The sequence below is a fragment of the Chionomys nivalis genome, chromosome X, assembly GCF_950005125.1.
Source record: "Chionomys nivalis chromosome X, mChiNiv1.1, whole genome shotgun sequence".
In the NCBI taxonomy this organism is placed as follows: Eukaryota; Metazoa; Chordata; class Mammalia; order Rodentia; family Cricetidae; genus Chionomys; species Chionomys nivalis.
In genome coordinates this window covers 55,216,735-55,238,596 of record NC_080112.1, presented here as the reverse complement: position 1 = coordinate 55,238,596, position 21,862 = coordinate 55,216,735, and positions in this window count along the sequence as shown.

Below are 21,862 nucleotides of genomic sequence, written 5' to 3'. Positions count from 1 at the left end.
GGGTACGGCTCTCAAGCTGGCCCAGTCATTTGTTGGCTACTCCCACATCTCTGTGCCTCTTTTACCTCAGCACATCTTGTAAGCAGGAAAAATTGTAGGATGAAGGTTTCATGACTGGTTTGGAGTCCCAATCCCTCCACTAGAAGTCTTTCCTGGTTACAGGAAATGATCTGTTTAGGCTCCATATCCTCCACTGCTAGGAGTCTTAGCCAGTGTCATCCTTATAGATTCCTGGGAGTTTCTATTGCACCAAGTTTCTAGCTCTTCCCAGATGCCCCTGATTCCAGTTGTTTTTGCCAGTACTCCCTCACTCCATTCTAATGCGTCTGATCCTTCCCATTCTCATGACTGCCGCCCCTCCATCCAGGCCCCCCTCCCCATCTACCTGTACTATCTATTATTTTTCCCTTTCACAGTGAGATTCATGTGTGCCCCCTCCCCACCTTGAGCCCTCCTTGTTACATAGCTTCTCTGAGTCTGTGCACTTTATGACTAATATCCACTTATGAGTGAGCACATACCATGTTTGTCTTTCTTGGTCTGGGTTATCTCACTCAGGACGATTTTTTTCTAGGTTCATCCATTTGCCAGTAAATTTCATAATGTCGTTGCTTTTAACAGCTGAGTAATACTACATTGTGAAAATGTACCTCATTTGCTTTATCCGTTTTTATGTTGAAACACATTAAACTTGTTTCCAGATTCTAGCTTATTACAAATAAAGATGCTATGAACATAGCTGAGCAAGTGTTCTTGTGACATGGCAGAGCATCCTTTCGACGTATGTCTAGGAGTTCTATAGCGAGGTCTTGAGGTAGGTTGATTCTCAATTTTCAGTAGAAATTTCCTGGTAGAATTTTGGTTTCAGTTATGCATAATATCATGCCATCTGCAATTATAGATACTTTGACTTCTTACTTTCCAATTTGCATGTCCTTCATTGCTTTTAGATGTCTTATTGTTCTAGCTAGAACACCAAGTACTGTACTGAATAGATATGGACACATTATGCAATAGAGTAGACAGCCTTGTCTTGTCCCTGAACTTAGTGGAATTGCTTTTAGGTTTTTCTCCATTAAATTTCTTATTTTTTATTTTTTATTAAAAATTTCTGCCTCCTCCCTGCCTCTGCCTCCCATTTCCCTCCCCATTCCCCGATCCTCTCCCCCTCCTTCTCCAGCCCAAAAAGCAGCCAGGGTTCCCTGCCCTGTGGGAAGTCCAAGGTCATCCCCCCTCCATCCAGATCTAAGAAGGTGAGCATCCAAACTGTCTAGGCTCCCACAAAGCCAGTACATGCAGTAGGATCAAAACCCAGTGCCATTGTTCTTGGCTTCTCAGCAGCCCTCATTGTCCGCCATGTTCAGAGAGTCCGGTTTTATTCCCTGCTTTTTAGACCCAGTCCAGCTGGCCTTGGTGAGTTTCCAATAGATCAGCCTCATTGTCTTAGTGCACCCCTCGCGGTCCTGACTTCCTTGCTCATGTTTTCCCTCCTTCTGCTCCTCATTTGGACCTTAGGAGCTCAGTCCAGTGCTCCAATGTGGGTCTCTGTCTCTATCTCCTTCCATCGCCAGATGAAGATTCTATGATGATAAGCAAGATATTCATCAGTATGACTATAATATAGGGCCATTTCAGGCTCCCTCTCCTCAACTGTCCAAAGAACTAGCTGGGGACATCTCCATGGACACCTGGGAACCCCTCTAGGGTCAAGTCTCTTGCCAACTCTAAAATTGGCTCCCTAATCTACCCTTCTTTTATTCCAACCATCCCATTTCCTCAAGTTCTTCCCATCCTCCCCTTTTCACTCTTCTCTCCCCATCTCCCCTTTTCCCCATCCCACCCTACCCCCAGTTCCTAGTTTTTGCCCAGCAATCTTGTCTACTTACAATATCCAGGAGGATAACTATATGTTTTTTTGGGGGGAGGGTTCACCTTCTTATTTAGCTTTTCTAGAATCATGAATTATAAGCTCAATGTCTTTTATTTATGAGTGTGTACATCCCATGTTCATCTTTTTGGGTCTGGCTTACCTCACTCAGGATAGTGTTTTCTATTTCCATCCATTTGCATGCAAAATTCAAGATGTCATTGTTTTTTACCACTGAGTAGAACTCTAATATGTATATATTCCACACCTTCTTCATACATTCTTTCATTGAAGGGCATCTAGGTTGTTTCCAGGTTCCGGCTATTACAAACAATGCTGCTATGAACATAGTTGAACATATACTTTTGTAGTTTGATAGGGCATCTCTTGGGTATATTCCCAAGACTGGTATTGCTGGGTCCTGGAGTAGGTTGATCCCGTATTTCCTGAGAAACTGCCACACTAATTTCCAAAGTGGTTGCACAAGTTTGCATTCCCAGCAGCAATGGATGTGTGTACCCCTTACTTCACATCCTCTCCAGCAAAGACTATCATTGGTGTTTTTGATTTTAGCCATTCTGACAGGTGTAAGATGGTATCTCAAACTTCTTTTGATTTGCATTTCCCTGATGGCTAAGGAATTTGAGCATGACCTTAAATGTCTTTTGGCCATTTGAACTTCTTCTGTTGAGAATTCTCTGTTCAGCTCAGTGCGCCATTTTTTAATTGGGTTGATTAACCTTTTATGGTCTAGTTTCTTGAGTTCTTTATATATTTTGGAGATCAGAACTTTGTCAGTTGCGGAGTTGGTGAATATCTTCTCCCAGTCAGTGGGTTGCCTTTTTGTCTTAGTGACAGTGTCCTTTGCTTTACAGAAGCTTCTCAGTTTCAAGAGGTCCCATTTATTCAATGTTGCCCTTAATGTCTGTGCTGCTGGGGTTATACGTGTGAAGTGGTCTCCTGTGCCCATGTGTTGTAGAGTACTTCCCACTTTCTCCTCTATCAGGTTCAGTGTGTTCAGACTGATATTGAGGTCCTTTTTTTGTTTTTTTTTTTTTTGTTTGTTTGTTTTTTGATTTTTTCGAGACAGGGTTTCTCTGTGGTTTTGGAGCCTGTCCTGGAACTAGCTCTTGTAGACCAGGCTGGTCTCGAAATCACAGAGATCCGCCTGCCTCTGCCTCCCAAGTGCCGGGATTGAGTTTTGTGCATGGTGATAGATATGGATCTGTTTTCATTCTTCTACAGATTGACATCCAGTTATGCCAGCACCATTTGTTGAAGATGCTCTTCCTTCCATTGTATACTTTTAGCTCCTTTATCAAAAATCAGGTGTTCATAGGTTTGTGGGTTAAAATCCAGGTCTTCTATTGGATTCCATTGGTTGACTTCTCTGTTTTTATGCCAATACCAAGCTATTTTCAATATTGTAGCTCTGTAATAGAGTTTGAAGTCAGGGATGGTAATGCCTCCCGACATTCCTTTATTGTATAAGATTGTTTTGGCTATCCTGGCTTTTTTGTTTTTCCATATAGAGTTGATTATTGTCCTCTCAAGGTCTGTGAAAAATTTTGATGGGATTTTGATGGGAATTGCATTGAATCTATAGATTGCTTTTGGTATAATTGCCATTTTTACTATGTTGATCCTCCCAATCCATGAGCAAGGGAGATCCTTCCATTTTCTGGTGTCCTCTTCAATTTCTTTCTTCAAAGACTTAAAGTTCTTGTCAACAAACCTTTCACTTCCTTGGTCAGAGTTACCCCAAGATATTTTTTTTTTCTTGCTGATTTTTTTTATTAATTAATTAATTTAATTATTAAAGATTTCTGCCTCTTCCCCGCCACCACCTCCCATTCCCTCCCCCTCCCCCAATCAAGTCTTCCTTCCTCCTCAGCCCAAAGAGCAAGCAGGTTTCTCTGCCCTGTGGGAGGTCCAAGGACCACCCACCTCCATCCAGGTCTATTAAGGTGAGCATCCAAACTACCTGGGCTCCCACAAAGCCATTACGTGCAATAGGATCAAGAACCCATTGCCATTCTTCTTCAGTTCTCAAGTAGTCCTCATTGTCCATTATGTTCAGCGAGACCGGTTTTGTCCCATGCTTTTTCAGTCCCCGGCCAGCTGGCCTTGGTGAGTTCCCGATAGAACATCCCCATTGCCTCAGTGTGTGGGTGCACCCCTCGCAGTCCTGAGTTCCTTGCTCGTGCTCACTCTCCTTCTGTTCCTCCTTTGGATCGTGAGACTTCAGTCCAGTGCTCCAATGTTGGTCTCTGTCTCTGTCTTCTTTCATCGCCTGATGAAGGTTAATATTCAGGGGGATGCTTATATGTTTTTCTTTGGGTTCACCTTCTTATTTAGCTTCTCTAGAGTCACGAATTATAGTCTCAATGTCCTTTATTTATGGCTAGAAACCAAATATGAGTGAGTACATCCCATGTTCCTCTTTTTGGGTCTGGCTTAACTCACTCAGGATAGTGTTTTCAATTTCCGTCCATTTGTATGCAAAATTCAAGAAGTCATTGTTTTTTACTGCTGAGTAGTACTCTAATATGTATATATTCCATACTTTCTTCATCCATTCTTCCATTGAAGGACATCTAGGTTGTTTCCAGGTTCTGGCAATTACAAACAATGCTGCTATGAACATAGTTGAGCATATACTTTTGTTGTATGTTTGGGCATCTCTTGGGTATATTCCCAATAGTGGTATTGCTGGGTCAAGAGGTAGGTTGAACCCGACTTTCCTGAGAAACCGCCACACTGCTTTCCAAAGTGGTTGCACAAGTTTGCATTCCCACCAGCAATGGATGAGAGTGCCCCTTTCTCCACAACCTCTCCAGCAGAGGCTATCATTGGTGTTTTTGATTTTAGCCATTCTGACCGGTGTAAGATGGTATCTTAATGTTGTCTTGATTTGCATTTCCCTGATTGCTAAGGAAGTTGAGCATGATCTTAAGTGACTTTTGGCCATTTGAACTTCTTCTGTTGAAAAGTCTCTGTTCAGCTCAGTGCCCCATTTTATAATTGGATTGATTAACCTTTTACGGTCTAATTTCTTGAGTTCTTTGTATATTTTGGATATCAGACCTTTGTCAGTTGCGGGGTTGGTGAAGATCTTCTCCCAGTCAGTGGGTTGCCTTTCTGTCTTAGTGACAGTGTCCTTTGCTTTACAGAAGCTTCTCAGTCTCAGGAGGTCCCATTTATTCAATGATGTCCTTAGTGTTTGTGCTGCTGGGGTTGTACGTAGGAAGTGTTCTCCTGTGCCCATGTGTTGTAGAGTACTTCCCACTTTCTCTTCTATCAGATTCAGTGTGTTTGGACTGATATTGAGGTCTTTAATCCATTTGGACTTGAGTTTTGTGCATGGTGATATATATGGATCTATTTTCATTCTTCTACAGATTGACTTCCAGTTTTGCCAGCACAATTTGTTGAAGATGCTCTCTTTTTTCCATTGTATACTTTTAGCTCCTTTATCGAAAATCAGGTGTTCATAGGTTTGTGGGCTAAAGTCAGGGTCTTCTATTCTATTCCATTGGTCGACTTCTCAGTTTTTATGCCAGTACCAAGCCGTTTTCAGTACTGTAGCTCTGTAATAGAGTTTGAAGTCAGGGATGGTAATGCCTCCAGACAATCCTTTATTGTATAAGATTGTTTTGGCTATCCTGGGTTTTTTGTTTTTCCATATAAAGTTGATTATTGTCTTCTCCAGATCTGTGAAGAATTTTGATGGGATTTTGATGGGGATTGCGTTGAATCTATAGATTGCTTTTGGTAGAATTGCCATTTTTACTATGTTGATCCTCCCAATCCAAGAGCAAGGGAGGTCCTTCCATTTTCTGGTGTCCTCTTCAATTTCTTTCTTCAAAGACTTAAAGTTCTTGCCAAATAGATCTTTCACTTCCTTGGTCAGAGTTACCCCAAGGTATTTTATGCTATTTGTGGCTATCGTGAAAGGTGATGCTTCTCTGATTTCCCTCTCTGCTTCCTTATCCTTAGTGTATAGGAAGGCAACTGATTTTTTGGAGTTGATTTTGTATCCTGCCACATTACCAAAGGTGTTTATCAGCTGTAGGAGTCCTTTGGTAGAGTTTTTGGGGTCGGTTATGTATACTATCATATCATCTGCAAATAATGAAAGCTTAACTTCTTCCTTTCCAATACGGATCCCCTTGATCCCCTTATGTTGTCTTATTGCTATTGCTAGAACTTCAAGCACTATATTGAAGAGGTATGGAGAGAGTGGACATCCTTGTCGTGTTCCTGATTTTAGTGGGATGGCTTTGAGTTTTTCTCCATTTAATTTAATGTTAGCTGTTGGCTTGCTGTAAATAGCTTTTATTATATTTAGGTATGCCCCTTGTATCCCTAATCTCTCCAAGACCTTTATCATAAAGGAGTGTTGAATTTTGTCGAATGCTTTTTCAGCATCTAATGAAATGATCATATGGTTTTTTTCTTTCAGTTTATTTATATGGTTGATTACATTGATAGATTTGCGTATGTTGAACCAGCCCTGCATCTCTGGAATGAAGCCTACTTGATCATAATGGATAACTTTTCTAATGTGTTCTTGGATTCGGTTTGCCAGTATTTTATTGAGAATTTTTGCGTCGATGTTCATGAGTGAGATAGGCCTGTAATTCTCTTTCTTGGTTGGGTCTTTGTGTGGTTTTGGTATCAGGGTAACTGTAGCTTCATAAAAGGAATTTGGCAATGACTCTTCTGTTTCTATATTGTGAAATACATTAAGAAGTATAGGTATTAGCTCTTCTTGGAAGTTCTGGTAGAATTCTGCATTGAAACCATCTGGCCCTGGGCTTTTTTTGGAAGGGAGATTTTTGATAACTGTTTCTAATTCTTCGCGACTAACAGGTCTATTTAGATCGTTCACCTGGTCTTGGTTTAGGTTTGGTATATGGTACTTATCTAAAAAAGTGTCCATTTCTTTTGCATTTTCCAGTTTTGTGGCATACAGGCTTTTGTAGTAAGATCTAATGATTCTCTGAATTTCCTCTGTGTCTGTGGTTATGTCCCCCTTTTCATTTCTGATCTTATTTATTTGCGTGTTCTCTCTCTGTCGTTTAATTAGTTTGGATAGGGGTTTGTCAATCTTGTTGATTTTCTCCAAGAACCAACTTTTTGTTTCATTGATTCTTTGGACTGTTTTCTGTGTTTCTATTTTGTTGATTTCTGCCCTCAGTTTGATTATTTCCAGTCTTCTACTCCTCCTGGGCGCGTCTGCTTCTTTTTTTTCTAGAGCTTTCAGGTGTGCTGTTAAGTCCCCAATGTATGCTTTCTCCGTTTTCTTTAAGTGGGCACTTAGTGCTATGAACTTTCCTCTTAGCACTGCTTTCATCGTGTCCCACAGGTTTGAGTATGTTGTCTCTTTGTTTTCATTAAATTCAAGGAAGACTTTAATTTCTTTCTTAATTTCTTCCTTGACCCAGGTGTGGTTCAGTAGTTGACTGTTCAGTTTCCATGAGTTTGTCAGCTTTCTGGGGGTAGCTTTGTTGGTGGCTTCTAACTTTAATCCGTGGTGATCTGATAAGACACAGGTGGACACTGATATTTTTTTGTATCTGTGGAGGTTTCCTTTGTTTCCAAGTATGTGGTCAATTTTCGAGAAGGTTCCATGAGCTGCAGAGAAGAAGGTGTATTCTTTCCTATTTGGGTGGAGTGTTCTATAGATGTCTGTTAAGTCCATTTGATTCATTACCTCCAACAATTCTCTTAATTCTCTATTAGTTTTCTGTCTGATTGACCTGTCCATTGGTGAGAGAGGTGTGTTGAAGTCTCCTACTACTAGTGTGTGTGATTTGATGTCTGCCTTGAGTTTTAGCAATATTTCTTTTACATAAGTGGGTGCTTTTATATTAGGGGCATAGATATTCAGGATTGAGACTTCATCCTGCTGAATCGTTCCTGTTATGAGTATAAAGTGTCCCTGTCGATCTCTTCTGATTGATTTTAGTTTGAAGTCAGTTTTGTTAGAAATTAGTATGGCCACACCTGCTTTTTTCTTAGGACCATTTGCTTGAAAAACCTTTTCCCAACCCTTTACTCTGAGTAGATGCCTGTCTTTGTGGTTGAGATGAGTTTCTTGCAAACAGCAGACTGTTGGATCCTGTTTTCGTATCCAATCTCTTAGCCTGTGCCTTTTTATTGGTGAATTGAGACCATTAATATTAAGTGATATTAATGACCAGTGGTTGTTAACTCCGGTTATTCTTACTGCTTTTGGTAGAAGAGTTTGTGTGTCTCCCTTCTTTGAGTTGTGCTGTTGAAGGGTCGCTAGATGCCTGGGTTATTGTAGGCAGTGTTGGCAATGTTGGATTCCTTGGGTTGTGATTTTCCTTCTATTACTCTCTGTAGGGCTGGATTTGTGGCAACGTATTGTTTAAATTTGTTCTTATCCTGGAATGTCTTGTTTTCTCCATTGATAGTGAACGATAGCTTGGCTGGGTATAGTAGTTTGGGTTTGCATCCATGGTCTCTTAGTTTCTGTAGTACCTCTATCCAGGACCTTCTGGCTTTCATGGTTTCCGTAGAGAAGTCAGGTGTAAGTCTGATCGGTTTACCCTTATAAGTTACTTGGCCTTTTTCCTTTGCAGCTCTTAATATTCTTTCTTTAATCTGTATATTTTGTGTTTTGATTATTATATGGCGAGGGGACGTTTTTTTTTGATCCAGTCTGTTTGGTGTTCTGTATGCTTCTTGAATATTCAAAGGAATATCTTTCTTTATGTTGGGGAAGTTTTCTTCCATAATTTTGTTAAAAATGTTTTCTGGACCTTTGAGCTGTGCCTCTTCTCCTTCTTCTATCCCTATTATTCTTAGGTTTGGTCTTTTTATTGTGTCCCATATTTCCTGAATGTTTTGTGATGAGAATTTGTTGGTTTTGGTGTTTTCTTTGATCAGTCCATTTATTTTCTCTATGTTGTCTTCAGAATCTGAGATTCTTTCTTCTATCTCTTGTATTCTATTGATTATGCTTGTTTCTGTAGTCTCTGCTCGTTGACCTATATTTGCCATATCCAGCTGGTCCTCAGTTTGTGTTTTCTTCCTTGCTTCCATTTCAGTTTTCAATTCTTGGACTGTTTCCATTACCTGTTTGATCGTTTTTTCTTGGCTTCCCAGGGTATCATTTACGTATTTACTCATTTCTTCAAACTTTTTGTTATACTTCTCATCCATTTCTATGAGGGTGTTTTTTACATGTTGTTTAAGGGACTCTATTGCTTTCAAAAAGTCAGTTTTTTCCTCTTCTCCTGTGATAGGGTGTTCAAGTCCTTGTGTTGTAAGATCATTGGGTTCTGGTGTTTTCATGTTGTTTTTCAGATTGTTGGGTGAATTCTTGCCTTGGCGTCTGCCCATCTCCTCTTACCGATGCTATCTATTGGGTTTGATTTAATTGTAGCGGGGCAATCTGTTCTCAGTGCAGGCTTCACTGTTTCTTGCCCGCACTATCCTGTATCCAGTGCCTCCGCCGCCCAGGCCTGCCTGCCGGTGCCTCCGCCGCCCGGAACTGTCTGTGCGCCGATGTTTCCGCCGCGTAGGCCTGCCTGCCGGTGCCTCCGCCACCCGGGCCTGCCTGCACGCCGGTGCCTCTGCCGCCCGGACTTGCCTGCGTGCTGGTGCCTCCGCCGCCCGGGCCTGTCTGTGCGCCGGTGCTTCCGCTGCCTAGGCCTGCCTGCCGGGCCTGACTGCCGGTGCCTCCACCACCCGGGCCTGCCTGCACGCCGGTGCCTCTGCCGTCAGGACTTGCCTGCGTGCTGGTGCCTCCGCTGCCCGGGCCTGCCTGCGCGCCGTTGCTTCCGCCGCCTAGGCCTGCCTGCCGGTGCCTCCGCCGGCCGGAACTGTCTTTGCGCCAGTGCTTCCGCCGCCTAGGCCTGCCTGCCGGTGCCTCCACCACCTGGGCCTGCCTGCGCGCCGGTGTTTCCGCCGCCTAGGCCTGCCTGCCGGTGCCTCCGCCACCCGGGCCTGCCTGCACGCCCGTGCCTCTGCCGCCCAGACTTGCCTGCGTGCTGGTGCCTCCGCCGCCCGGGCCTGCCTGCGCGCCGGTGCTTCCGCTGCCTAGGCCTGCCTGCCGGGCCTGACTGCCGGTGCCTCCACCACCCGGGCCTGCCTGCACGCCGGTGCCTCTGCCGTCAGGACTTGCCTGCGTGCTGGTGCCTCCGCTGCCCGGGCCTGCCTGCGCGCCGTTGCTTCCGCCGCCTAGGCCTGCCTGCCGGTGCCTCCGCCGGCCGGAACTGTCTTTGCGCCGGTGCTTCCGCCGCCTAGGCCTGCCTGCCGGTGCCTCCACCACCTGGGCCTGCCTGCGCGCCGGTGCTTCCGCCACCTAGGCCTGCCTGCCGGTGCCTCCGCCACCTGGGCCTGCCTGCGCGCCGGTGCTTCCGCCGCCTAGGCCTGCCTGCCGGGCCTGACTCCCAAGATATTATATGCTATTTGTGGCTATCGTGAAAGGTGATGCTTCTCTGATTTCCCTCTCTGCTTCCTTATCCTTAGTGTATAGGAGGGCAACTGACTTTTTGGAGTTGATCTTGTATCCTGCCACATCACTAAAGATGTTTATCTGCTGTAGGAGTTCTTTGCTGGAGTTTTTGGGGTCGCTTATGTATACTAACATATCATCTGCAAATAACGAAAGTTTAACTTCTTCCTTTCCAATACGATTCCCCTTGATCCCCTTATGTTGTCTTATTGCTATTGCTAGAACTTCAAGCACTATATTGAAGAGGTATTGAGAGAGTGGACAATCTTGTCGTGTTCCTGATTTTAGTGGGATGGCTTTGAGTTTTTCTCCGTTTAATTTAATGTTGGCTGTCGGCTTGCTGTAAATAACTTTTATTATATTTAAGTATGACCCTTTTATCTCTAATCTCTCCAAGACCTTTATCATAAAGGGGTGTTAAATTTTGTCGAATCATTTTTCAGCATCTAATGAAATGATCATATGTTTTTTTCTTTCAGTTTTTTTATATGATGTATTACATTGATAGATTTGCGTATGTTGAACCATCCCTGCATATCTGGGATGAAGCCTACTTGATCATAATGGATAATTTTTCTAATGTGTTCTTGGATTCGTTTTGTCAGTATTTTATTGAGGATTTCTGCGTCGATGTTCATGAGTGAGATTGGCCTGTAATTCTCTTTCTTGGTTGAGTCTTTCTGAGGTTTTGGTATCAGGGTAACTGTAGCTTCATAAAAGGAATTTGGCAATGACTCTTCTGTTTCTATATTGTGAAATACATTAAGGAGAATAGGTATTAGCTCTTCTTGGAAGTTCTGGTAGAATTCTGCATTGAAACCATCTGGTCCTGGGCTTTTTTTGGAAGGGAGGTTTTTGATAACAGCTTCTAATTCTTTGCGACTAAGAGGTCTATTTAGATTGTTCACATGGTCTTGGTTTAACTTTGGTATATGGTACTTATCTAAAAAAAAGTCCATTTCTTTTGCAATATCCAGTTTTGTGGCATACAGTCTTTTGTAGTAAGATCTAATGATTCCCTGAATTTCCTCTGTGTCTGTGGTTATGTCCCCTTTTTCATTTCTGATCTTATTCATTTGCATGTTCTCTCTCTGTCGTTTGATTAGTTTGGATAGGGGTTTGTCGATCTTGTTGATTTTCTCCAAGAACCAACTTTTTGTTTCATTGATTCTTTGTAATGTTTTCTGTGTTTCTATTTTGTTGATTTCAGCCCTCAGATTGATTATTTCCAGTCTTCTACTCCTCCTGGGTAAGTCTGCTTCTTTTTTTTCTAGATCTTTCACGTGTGCTGTTAAGTCTCCAATGTGTGCTTTCTCCGTTTTCTTTAAGTGGGTACTTAGTGCTATGAACTTTCCTCTTAGCACTGCTTTCATTGTGTCCCATAGGTTTGAGTATGTTGTATCTTTATTTTTGTTAAATTCATGGAAGACTTTAATTTCTTTCTTAATTTCTTCCTTGACCCAGGTGTGGTTCATTAGTTGACTGTTCAGTTTCCATGAGTTTGTCGGCTTTCTGGGGGTAGCCTTGTTATTGCATTCTAACTTTAATCCATGGTGATCTGATAAGACACAGGTGGTCACTAATATTTTTTTGTATCTGTGGAGTTTTCCTATGTTACTGAGTATGTGGTCAATTTTATAGAAGGTTCCATGAGCTGCAAAGAAGAAGCCAGAAGCTATATTCTTTCCTATTTGGGTGGAGTTTTCTATAGATGTCTGTTAAGTCCATTTGCTTCATTACCTCCATTAATTTTCTTAATTCTCTATTAGGTTTCTGTCTGATTGACTTGTCCATTGGTGAAAGAGGTGTGTTGAAGTCTCCTACTATTAGTGTGTGTGGTTTGATGTCTGCCTTGAGTTCTAGTAATATTTCTTTTACATAAGTGGGTGCTTTTATATTAGGGGCATAGATATTCAGGATTGAGACTTCATCCTGATGAATTGTTCCTGTTATGAGTATAAAATGTCCATCTCGTTCTCTTCTGATTGATTTTAGTTTGAAGTCAGTTTTGTTAGAGATTAGTATGGCTACACCGGCTTGTTTATTAGGTCCATTTGCTTGAAAAACCTTTTCCCAACCCTTTAGATGCCTGTCTTTGTGGTTGAGATATATGTGTTTCTTGTAAGCAGCAGAATGTTGGGTCCTGTTTTTTTATCCAATCTCTTAGCCTGTGCCTTTTTATAGGTGAATTGAGTTCATTGATATTAAGTGATATTAATGACCAGTAGTTGTTGACTCCAGTTATTGTTATTGTTTTTGGTAGTAGAGTTTGTGTGTTTCCCTTCTTTGAGTTTTGCTGGTGAAGGGTTGCTAGATGCCTGAGTTATTGTGGGCAGTGTTGGCAATGTTGGATTCCTTGGGTTGTGATTTTCCTTCTATTACTTTATGTAAGGCTGGATTAGTGGCTACGTATTGTTTAAATTTGTTTTTATCCTGGAATATTTTGTTTTCTCCATTGATAGTAAACGGTAGCTTGGCTGGGTATAGGAGTCTGGGCTTGCATCCATGGTCTCTTAGTTTCTGTAGTACCTCTATCCAGGACCTTCTGGCTTTCATGGTTTCCATAGAGAAGTCTGGTGTAAGTCTGATAGGTTTACCTTTATAAGTTATTTGCTCTTTTTCCTTTGCAGCTCTTAATATTCTTTCTTTAATCTGTATGTTTTGTGTTTTGATTATTTTATGGCGAGGGCATTTTTTTTGATCCAGTCTATTTGGTGTTCTGTATGCTTCTTGAATATTCATAGGAATATCTTTCTTTATATTGGGAAAGTTTTCTTCCATAATTTTGTTAAATATATTTTCTGGGCCTTTGAGCTGTAATTCTTCTCCTTCTTCTATCCCTATTATTCTTAGGTTTGGCCTTTTTATTGTGTCCCATATTTACTGAATGTTTTCTGATGAGAATTTGTTGGATTTGCTGTTTTCTTTGATCAGTGCGTTTATTTTCTCCATGGTGTCTTCAGAATCTGAGATTCTTTCTTCTTTCTCTTGTATTCTATAGGTTATGCTTGTTTCTGTAGTCTCTGCTTGTTGACCTAGATTTTCCATATCTAGCTGGCCCTCGGTTTGTGCTTTCTTCCTTGCTTCCATTTGAGTTTTCAATTATTGAACTGTTTCTATTACCTGTTTGATCATTTTTTCTTGGTTTCCCAGGGTATCATTTACATATTTACTCATTTCTTCAAACTTTTTGTTATACTCCTCATCCAATTTTATAAGGACATTTTTTACATGCTATTTAAGGGACTCTATTGCTTTCATAAAATCAATTTTTTCCACTTCTTCTGGATTAGGGTGTTCAAGTCCTTCTTTTGTAAGATCATTGGGTTCTGGTGTTTTCACTTTGTTTTTCAGATTGATGGAGGAATTCTTGCCTTGGCGCCTGCCCATCTCCACAAATGCTATCCAATGGGTCTTCTGAAAGAGGATCAGGTTCCCTTGCTAGCCAGGGACCTTGCTGACAAAAGGCATACCTTTCTGCAGGCAGGCTACCAAAGCAAAGGAACTCCCGCCTGTCCTTTGCCCCCAGCTCCCAAACAGGCTGAGCTGGTTGATCCCCCAGCCCTGCAGAAGGGAGAAAGAAGGGAGGAGGTTCCTGGGTGCAAGCTGGAATGGGCTAGGGAGGGAGAGGGTATAGCAGAGGGGAGCAGCCCCAGCAGAGGAGAGTAGCCCCTGCAGAATGATCAGGGAGCCAAGGGGATCGGGGAATGTCCCTGTTCCGTTTCCTGGCTCCTGCCGTGGGTCAAGAACACACTCACCACTCAGATGGGTCTTCCGAAACAGGATCAGTTTCCCAGTTTGCCAGGAACCTCGCTGACAAAAGCTCTCTCCATTAAATTTCATGTCAGCTACCGACATGTTGTATATTGACTTTATTGCGATTAAATAAGTTAATCTGATCCCTTATCTCTCCAAGACTTTTACCATGAATGGGTGTTGGATTTTGTCAAAGGCTTTTTTAGCATCTAATGAGATGATCATGTGTTTTTTCTTTTAGTTTTTTTTATATGGTGGAATGCATTGACAGATTTTCATTTGATGGACCATCCCTGCATCTCTGGGATAAAACCTACCTGATCATGTTGGATGATCATTTTGATGTGTTCTTGGATTTGGTTTGCAAGTATTTATTGAGTATTTTTGCATCAGAATTCATAAGGGAAATTGGTGTGTAATTCTTTCTTTGTTGAGTCTCTATGTGGTTTGTGTATCAGAGTAATTCAGGCTTCATAAAATGAATTTGACTGTGTTCCTTCTATTTGTGTTTTGTGGATAATTACAGGAGTGATCTGGTAGAATTCTGTTAAAACCATCTGGCCTGGGCATTTTTTTTTTGGTTGGGAGACTTTTAATGACTGTTTTTGTTTTATTATGGGTTATAGAAGGGGAGGATGGGAGGAGCTCGGGGGATTGGGATGGTTGGGATATAGGAAGGGAGGATATGGGAGCAGCGAAGTATATATCCTATCTAAGGGAGCCATCTTAGGGTTGGCAAGAAACTTGACTCTAGAGGGGTTCGCAGGTGTCCAGGGAGATGTCCCCAGCTGGTACCTTGGGCAACTAAGGAGAGGGAACCTGAAATGACCCTATCCTATACTGATGAATATCTTGCATATCACCTTAGAACCTTCATCTGGTGATGGATCGAGGTAGAGACAGAGTCTCATTTTGGAGCAACAGTCTGAGCTCTTAAGGTCCAAATGAGGAGCAGAAGGAGGGAGAACATGAGCAAGGAAATCAGGACCACGAGGGATGCACCCACCCACTGTGACAGGGGAACTGATTTATTGGGAGCCCACCAAGGCCAGCTGGACTGGGACTGAATAAGCAGGGGTTGAAACTGGACTCTCTGAGCATGGCGGACAATGAAGGCTGATAAGAAGCCAAGGACAATGGCACTAGGTTTCTATCCTAATACATGAACTGGCTTTGTGGGAGCTTAGCCTGTTTGGATGCTCACCTTCCTGGACCTAGATAGAAGACCTTCGTCTTCCCGCAGGGCAGAGAATTTGGACTGCTCTTCAGTATCAAGAAGGAGAGGGAATGGGGTGGGGGGAGGAGAAGAGGAGTGGGGATAGGGGGAGAGGAGTGGGGGAGGGGGCAATATTTGGGAGGAGGGGAGGGAAATGGGGAACGGGGAGCAGGTGGAAATTTTAATTAAAAAAGAATAAAAATAAAAAAAAAGAAAGAAAAAAATTTTCTCTGATCTCAATTTAACTCTTGTAAGTGGTATCTATTGAAAAACATATCCGGGAAGCACCGGCGCGCAGGCAGGCCCGGGCGGCGGAGGCACCAGCACGCAGGCAAGTCCAGGCGGCAGAGGCACCGGCGTGCAGGCAGGCCCGGGTGGCGGAGGCACCGACAGTCAGGAGGAGTAGAAGACTGGAAATAATCAAACTGAGGGCAGAAATCAACAAAATAGAAACACAGAAAACAGTCCAAAGAATCAATGAAACAAAAAGTTGGTTCTTGGAGAAAATCAACAAGATTGACAAACCCCTATCCAAACTAATTAAATGACAGAGAGAGAACACGCAAATAAATAAGATCAGAAATGAAAAGGGGGACATAACCACAGACACAGAGGAAATTCAGAGAATCATTAGATCTTACTACAAAAGCCTGTATGCCACAAAACTGGAAAATGCAAAAGAAATGGACACTTTTTTAGATAAGTACCATATACCAAACCTAAAGCAAGACCAGGTGAATGATCTAAATAGACCTGTTAGTCGCGAAGAATTAGAAACAGTTATCAAAAATCTCCCTTCCAAAAAAAGCCCAGGGCCAGATGGTTTCAATGCAGAATTCTACCAGAACTTCCAAGAAGAGCTAATACCTATACTTCTTAATGTATTTCACAATATAGAAACAGAAGAGTCATTGCCAAATTCCTTTTATGAAGCTACAGTTACCCTGATACCAAAACCACACAAAGACCCAACCAAGAAAGAGAATTACAGGCCTATCTCACTCATGAACATCGACGCAAAAATTCTCAATAAAATACTGGCAAACCGAATCCAAGAACACATTAGAAAAGTTATCCATTATGATCAAGTAGGCTTCATTCCAGAGATGCAGGGCTGGTTCAACATACGCAAATCTATCAATGTAATCAACCATATAAATAAACTGAAAGAAAAAAACCATATGATCATTTCATTAGATGCTGAAAAAGCATTCGACAAAATTCAACACTCCTTTATGATAAAGGTCTTGGAGAGATTAGGGATACAAGGGGCATACCTAAATATAATAAAAGCTATTTACAGCAAGCCGACAGCTAACATTAAATTAAATGGAGAAAAACTCAAAGCCATCCCACTAAAATCAGGAACACGACAAGGATGTCGACTCTCTCCATACCTCTTCAATATAGTGCTTGAAGTTCTAGCAATAGCAATAAGACAACATAAGGGGATCAAGGGGATCCATATTGGAAAGGAAGAAGTTAAGCTTTCATTATTTGCAGATGATATGATAGTATACATAACCGACCCCAAAAACTCTACCAAAGAACTCCTACAGCTGATAAACACCTTTGGAAATGTGGCAGGATACAAAATCAACTCCAAAAAATCAGTGGCCTTCCTATACACTAAGGATAAGGAAGCAGAGAGGGAAATCAGAGAAGCATCACCTTTCACGATAGCCACAAATAGCATAAAATACCTTGGGGTAACTCTGACCAAGGAAGTGAAAGATCTATTTGGCAAGAACTTTAAGTCTTTGAAGAAAGAAATTGAAGAGGACACCAGAAAATGGAAGGACCTCCCTTGCTCTTAGATTGGGAGGATCAACATAGTAAAAATGGCAATTCTACCAAAAGCAATCTATAGATTCAATGCAATCCCCATCAAAATCCCATCAAAATTCTTCACAGATCTGGAGAAGACAATAATCAACTTTATATGGAAAAACAAAAAACCCAGGATAGCCAAAACAATCTTATACAATAAAGGATCGTCTGGAGGCATTACCATCCATGACTTCAAACTCTATTACAGAGCTACAGTACTGAAAACGGCTTGGTACTGGCATAAAAACAGAGAAGTCAACCAATGGAATAGAATAGAAGACCCTGACTTTAGCCCACAAACCTATGAACACCTGATTTTCGATAAAGGAGCTAAAAGTATACAATGGAAAAAAGAGAGCATCTTCAACAAATTGTGCTGGCAAACCTGGAAGTCAATCTGTAGAAGAATGAAAATAGATCCATATCTATCACCATGCACAAAACTCAAGTCCAAACGGATTAAAGACCTCAATATCAGTCCAAACACACTGAACCTGATAGAAGAGAAAGTGGGAAATACTCTACAACGCATGGGCACAGGAGAACACTTCCTACGTATAACCCCAGCAGCACAAACACTAAGGACATCATTGAATAAATGGGACCTCCTGAGACTGAGAAGTTTCTGTAAAGCAAAGGACACTGTCACTAAGACAGAAAGGCAACCCACTGACTGGGAGAAGATCTTCACCAACCCCACAACTGACAAAGGTCTGATATCCAAAATATACAAAGAACTCAAGAAATTAGACCGTAAAAGGTTAATCAATCAAATTATAAAATGGGGCACTGAGCTGAACAGAGACTTTTCAACAGAAGTTCAAATGGCCAAAAGACACTTAAGATCGTGCTCAACTTCCTTAGCAATCAGGGAAATGCAAATCAAGACAACATTAAGATACCATCTTACACCGGTCAGAATGGCTAAAATCAAAAACACCAATGATAGCCTCTGCTGGAGAGGTTGTGGAGAAAGGGGCACACTCATCCATTGCTGGTGGGAATGCAAACTTGTGCAACCACTTTGGAAAGCAGTGTGGCGGTTTCTCATGAAAGTCGGGTTCAACCTACCTCTCGACCCAGCAATACCACTATTGGGAATATACCCAAGAGATGCCCAAACATACAACAAAAGTATATGCTCAACTATGTTCATAGCAGCAATGTTTGTAATAGCCAGAACCTGGAAACAACCTAGATGTCCTTCAATGGAAGAATGGATGAAGAAAGTATGGAATATATACATATTAGAGTACTACTCAGCAGTAAAAAACAATGACTTCTTGAATTTTGCATACAAATGGACGGAAATTGAAAACACTATCCTGAGTGAGGTAAGCCAGACCCAAAAAGAGGAACATGGGATGTACTCACTCATATTTGGTTTCTAGCCATAAATAAAGGACATTGAGACTATAATTCGTGATTCTAGAGAAGCTAAATAAGAAGATGAACCCAAAGAAAAACATATAAGCATCCCCCTGAATATTAACCTTCATCAGGCGATGAAAGAAGACAGAGACAGAGACCAACATTGGAGCACTGGACTGAAGTCTCACGATCCAAAGGAGGAGCAGAAGGAGAGTGAGCACGAGCAAGGAACTCAGGACTGCGAGGGGTGTACCCACACACTGATGCAATGGGGATATTCTATCGGGAACTCACCAAGGCCAGCTGGCCGGGGACTGAAAAAGCATGGGACAAAACCGGTCTCACTGAACATAATGGACAATGAGGACTACTGAGAACTGAAGAACAATGGCAATGGGTTCTTGATCCTATTGCGCGTAATGTCTTTGGGGGAGCCCAGGTAGTTTGGATGCTCACCTTAATAGACCTGGATGGAGGTGGGTGGTCCTTGGACCTCCCACAGGGCAGAGAAACCTGCTTGCTCTTTGGGCTGAGGAGGAAGGAAGACTTGATTGGGGGAGGGGGAGGGAATGGGAGGTGGTGGCGGGGAAGAGGCAGAAATCTTTAATAATTAAATAAATTAATTAATTAAAAAAAAAGAAAAACATATCCATTTCTTTTAGATTTTTCAATTTTGTGGAGTACATGTTTTTGAAGTATAACCTAATAATCCTTTGGATTTTCTCAGTGTCTGCTATTATGCACCAATTTTAATTTCTGATTTTGTTAATTCAGATATTCTCTATCTGCCTTTTAGTTACTTTCAATAAGGGTTTGCCTATCTCATTGATTTTTCTCAAAGAACTAACTCTTGTTTGATTGATTCTTTGTATTGTTCTGTTTCTATTTTATTGATTTTAGCCCTGAGTTTGATTCTTTCATGCCACCCACTCCTCTTGGCTATGTCTGCTTCTTTCTGTTCTCGAGCTTTCTGGTGTGTTGTTAAGCCACTGGCAAGAGAATTTCATAATTTCTTTATGTAGGCACTTAGTGCTATGAATTTTCCTCTTAGTGACTCTTTCAATGTATCCCATAAACTTGAGTATGTTGTACATTCATTTTCATTAAATTATAGGAGATTTTTTATTTCTTTCTTTATTTCATCCTTGACCCAGTGGTAATTCAGTAGAGAGCTGTTCAGTTTCCATGAGTTTGTAGGCTTTCTGTTGTTTCTATTGTTGTTGAAATTCAACTTTAATCCATGGTGGTCTGATAGGATACTGGAGGTTATTTCAATTTCCTTGGATCGTTTGAGACTTGTTTTGTGACCAAGTATATGCTCAGTTTTAGAGAAGGTTTCTTGAGATGCTGAGAAGTTATACTTTTTTATGCTTGTGTGAAATGTTATATACATATCTGTTAAGTCCATTTCAGTCAAAATGTCTGTTAGCTCCATCATTTCTGTTTGTCTGAATTGCCTGCCCATTGGTAAGAGTAGGGTATTGATGTCTCATATCCAAATGTGGGTTCCCTTATGTTTGGGGCAACTATTTTAAGATTTGCAGTGTCTTCTTGGTGGAATTTTCCTTTAATAAGTATGAAGTGTCCTCCTTTATCTCTTTTGATTAAATTTGTTTGGAAATCTATTTTGTTAGATATTAGAATCGCTACACCAACTTTCTTTTTAGGTCCAGTTGCTTAGAAAATATTTTTCCAAATTTTACTATGAGATAGTGTCTACCTTTTATTTTGAGGTGTGTTTCTTGTATGCAGAAGGATAGACCTTTTTCTATATCCATTCCATTAACCTGTGTCTTTTTATTGTGGAATTGTGTTCATTGATACTGAGAGATATAAATGCCCAATGATTGCTAATTCCTGTTATTTTTTGGGGGGGAGGTGGTGAGTGTGTGTGTGTGTGTTTTCCTTATTTGTGTTTTATTAGTTTGAGATTTTTTTATTGCCTGTGTTTTTATGTCTATAGTTAACCTTCTTTGGTTAGTGTTTTCCTTCCAGTACCTTCTGTAGGACTGAATTTGTGAATAGATATTGTTTAAATATGACTTTCTCATGAAATAAATTATTTTCTCAATCTGTAATGATAGAAAGTTTTGCTGCTTCCATTAGTCTGAGCTGGTGTCTATGGTCTTAGAGTCTGCAAGACATCTATCCAGGGTTTTCTGGCTTTCATTGTCTCCATTGACAAGTCAGGTGTGATTCTAATATGTCTGCCTTTACATGTTACTTGGACTTTTTCCTTTGTAACTTTTTACACTCTTCTTTTGTTCTATATGTTTAATGCTTTAATTATTATGTGACAGGGCAACCTTCTTTTCTGGTCTAATCTTGCTGCAGCAAGGTTTACCCGCCTACTAGGGCATGGCCTCATAGACTATTTACCCCATGCTGAAGCGCATCCAGCCCTCTTCTTCTCTCTGCCCCCTTGACCCCATTCAGCTTGTTTTGGATCAGATCTCCAACCATTGTTCAAGCAGAGAATCCTGATTTGTAAGTTTTCCTCCTAAATAAATAACTGTCTTTCTCTTAGTTCTGAGCCAGTGTGAGATTTCTTTTAAGCACCCGATATCTCTACCATCATAATCTATTTGGTGTTATTCTTCTACCTTTATAATCATGTCATTCTTTGCTGTGAAATAATTCTTTTGTACATCGTGAAAAAATGTGTTGCTCTTATTGTTAATAAAAAGCAGGTTAGCTAATAGCTAAGCAGAATTTCCAGAGCAAAGAGAATGCTGGGAAGAAGAAGGGCGGAGTCTAAGGAGTCACAAGTAAGACACAGATGAAACAGGATATGTAGCAATTGAGGTAACAAGTCATGGGTCATGTGGTAGAACTTAGATAAGAAATAGGGATAAATTTAAAATGAAAGATTTAGCTAGTAACCAGGTTGAGCTATGGGCTGAACATTTATAATTAATATGAAGTTTCCCTTTGGTTATTTGGAAGTGGTTTTCAGGGCACAGAAAAACTCTGCCAATATTTCTTTAAGTTAGGAAATTTTTTTTCTATGATTTTGGTGAATATATTTTCTGATCTTTTGATCTGGGATTCTTTTCCTTCTTCTATTCCTATTATTTTTAGTCTTGATCTTTTTACATTGTCCCAGAAGTCCTAGATGTTTTGTGTTAGGAATATTTTAGATTTAACATTTTTTGACTAAGGTATCTATTTCTTTTATTGTATCTTTACTGCCTGAGTTTCTGTCTTTCATCAATTGTATTCTGTTGGTTATGCTTGCGTCTGTAGTTCCTGTTTGCTTATTCAGATTTTTCACTTCCAGAATTCCCTCCATCATTTTTATTTCTTTTTTATTGCTTTTATTTCCATA